At 56.2% G+C, this 3,156-nt stretch overlaps 1 protein-coding gene across 1 annotated transcript in view; it reads left to right on the top strand.

Moving 5' to 3' along the window:
• Window positions 1-2,433: 2,433 nt before the first annotated feature.
• LOC116074447 (E3 ubiquitin-protein ligase TRIM39-like) overlaps window positions 2,434-3,156 on the top strand; it is a 21,781-nt gene continuing 21,058 nt past the window's right edge. Inside the window, 1 exon segment of the mRNA XM_031347021.1 lies at window positions 2,434-2,819. The gene's annotated coding sequence lies outside the window, so the exon portion shown is untranslated.

Raw genomic sequence — 3,156 nt, 5'->3', positions numbered from 1 at the left:
TGCACTGTGCTTGTGAAAAGCTAAAACCGAAGAGATCGCACTTCCTCTGAAAGGGGCACACATTCAAATGAACGCAAACAGATGCATGCGGACTGCTGCAGAAAGTAAGCAGAATGCTCTGTAGTGGCTCCCTGAGATTAAAACCTTGAAGGGGCACACATTCAAGCACACACAAATACAAGGCATGCTGACTGCTGCAGAAAGTAGGTAGAGTGTTATGCAGTGTCTTCCACCAAGATTAAAACCTTGTATCATGGAGGGAAACTTCCTAAGACAAGAAGTTTACAGAGATGTAAAACCACAGGATGTTTGAAGAGAAGTGAAGAGCTACAGAGAAGCACCTTAAGACACAAAGTAAACAACTAATGACAGCTTCGTGAAGTTAAAAATCTCTTCCTCAAGAGTACACTCAACAGCAGACATTGCTGAGAGCCACTCTCAGACGGGCCCAGCAGATGATGATGACTGGAAGAAATAAGAACATGCTGCCTGAAAGATGTGCACACTAACTGGAAAAACACCCTCAACCTGTTGATCTGTGCAGTGCTCCAGGTCTCCAGCTATGTGTGTTGTCAACTACAATGGGGTGGACTCTGGTGGCACGGTGTCTTTGAGTTATTTCTGCTCCTGTAAGTAACTCCTCACCCATATTCCTCGAAATAACCCCAGTAAAACTGGGGCTTCACCACATCAGACTTAAGTGGTACTCATACCTTGGTCTATGTCAGTTCGTTGAGGTGGGCAGACATGTGTTTATCTCCTCAGAAAAGGTCTGTCTCACAACAGAGGGGCAAGCTACCTATGCAACCAGTAGTATGAATATGCATCCTAGCAGTAACTCCTCCTGTCCATTACATCTGTACCATCAGACATTCCCTCCACATCAACTTCCACAAAAATCTTCATCATCACAGATTTACAACACTCCCAAAACCAACAAGTGTTAGCATTTTGTCTAGGCTCTGCCCCCGTTACCTCTCTTGCCTTCTTGCTCTCACTCTGTCCTATCCCATCCCTTCCCCCTCTCTCCCCATTTCCCACCCCACCCCTCTCTCCACGTGCTCATGGCCGGCCTCTACTTCTTTCTTCTCTCCTCTCCTCTCCCCACCCCCCATCCGGCCTTTCTCCATCTCTACTTCTCTCTCAACTCCCCTCCCCATGCCTTAAATAAACCCTATTCTATACTATACCGTTCTGTGGCTGGTCCCTCAGGGGGAAGGGATACCTCAGCATGGGCCCACAGAGGCACCCCTTCCCCCACACCTGACTATACATCCACCAAACATATTCCTCTCTTCTTATCTTTGTATAAGACACAACAAGGAGGCCATAGTGCAAGCCTGGAGTCCACAAGCTCCATCTGCTCTCCCAGGGAAACTTAAGCCAAAGTCTTCAAAGAGAAAGCAGGCTTTGGTTCCCACCCAGTGTCTCCTGAGAGCTGGATTTGGTCCTCCCGGCATCCTAGATGCAGAGGACAGATGCATGTGCAGCAGAGCGCCGAACTAGACTGGTTTTCCACACTCCAGCTCCAGCCAGAGAAAGCATTTCGTCAATGTCAGCTGTGGTGGCTATTCCTGGTTGTCAACCTGACTATCTGGAAGGAACTACAATCCAGAATTGGAGGACACACCTGTAAATCCAGATCTTGAGGCTGGAAGACACAAGTTTCTGATCTGGATCTTGACATGGAGATCTTGAGGTACAGTGGCCAGGAAGTTTAGGACCAGGCAGAGCAGCACAGGACTTCAGTCCCAAGAGACTGAGGCAAGGCGATCTCAGAGATCAAGGTCAGCTTGGGACAAAGCAAGTCCCAGATCCAGGCAAGGTGGTGGTACACACCTTAATCTGGGCCACGCCTTCCGCTGGAAATCTACATAAGAACTTAGGAAGAAGGCAGACTCTCTTCCTCACCTGCTTGCACTTTGCTGCCGTTACATCTTTTGGAACCTGCTTCTACAGAAGACCAGCTGAAACAACTTAATTTCGTGGGACTGAGCAACGACTAGCATTCTTGGAATTCCCGCCCACAGCCGCCCATGGTTGAGTTAGTCGGACAACAGCCTGTAAGTCATCACATTTAATTCTCCAGAGAGAAACGTTCACTAAGTTCTGTAGCTCTAGAGAACCCCTGACTAATACGCCACCCAACCGGAGGAGAGGATAAGGCGCACCTCGGCCCGCAGCCAGGATAACTCACCTACCACCGGCTTGACGGTTAAAAATGCTTAAACCTCAGCCAGTCGGAAATGACGTGCCACCTGCCAGCATAGGCTCGCAGGTCAGCCACGTAATACACCGCCGCCTTACACACCAACCCTCCCCCAGAATTGACCCAGAGGCCGGAAAAGTGCGGCTCAGAGCCCACAAACCCGTAGCCGCCCAGGCCTCTGCGGTTCTCAGACCCCACCGAGGACCGGCTTGAGCCTCTGCCGGGCTCGCCGACCGGGCAGCTCCGCCCGCCGCGGCGCGCTGCCGGCCATGGGTCTCGGCGTCTCCCCCACGCGCATGCGCGGCCCTCCGTCTCCCGGGGACCGCTCCGGTCACCGGGGCGCCAGCACCTCAGCCACCTGCCGCGGCGGGTTCCCTCTCGCCGGGTCCCGGCCGCGCGGGGCCCTCGCCTCCGGCTCTCCGCCGCCGCCGCCCGGCCGCAGGCCCCCCGACTAGGTCCGGGGCGCCGGTCTTCCATAGCCGCAGCGCGGCTTCCGCTTCCGGCGAGTATTGTGTGTCGCGCCGCGGGGCGGGGGTGAGGGGAGGAGGAAGGAGGGAGGCAGTGCTCCGGCGGCTCCGCGCCCGGCACTCCGGGACCCGGAGCCGGGAAGGTAGGTGCTGCGCCGCCGCCACCAGGGTCCCGCAGCCGGCTCCGGCCCGCCGGCTCCTCCCGCCGCGGCCCTACGCCCGGCGAGCGCGTCAGCCGCCCGGCGCGCAACCACAGCTGCCTCCGCCCGCCTCGGGCCCGGAGGACGTTTGCCGCCCCGGCGACGTCAGCGCGTCCGGCGTTGCTTGGCTACCCCGCCGTTCCCCCGTCCCGCTGCCTTTGGTCTCCCCGGGTGAAACTGACGCAGGCACCGCGGGTCTGGGCTGCGACATGGCAGCGGGCATCCCACCTTCACGTCACACCTCTCCCTCACTTTGACACGCGTTCGTTCCCCCACCCCC

Source organism: Mastomys coucha, unplaced genomic scaffold (assembly GCF_008632895.1).
Source record: "Mastomys coucha isolate ucsf_1 unplaced genomic scaffold, UCSF_Mcou_1 pScaffold3, whole genome shotgun sequence".
Taxonomy (NCBI): Eukaryota; Metazoa; Chordata; class Mammalia; order Rodentia; family Muridae; genus Mastomys; species Mastomys coucha.
This window is presented reverse-complemented; position numbering and strand designations above follow the sequence as displayed.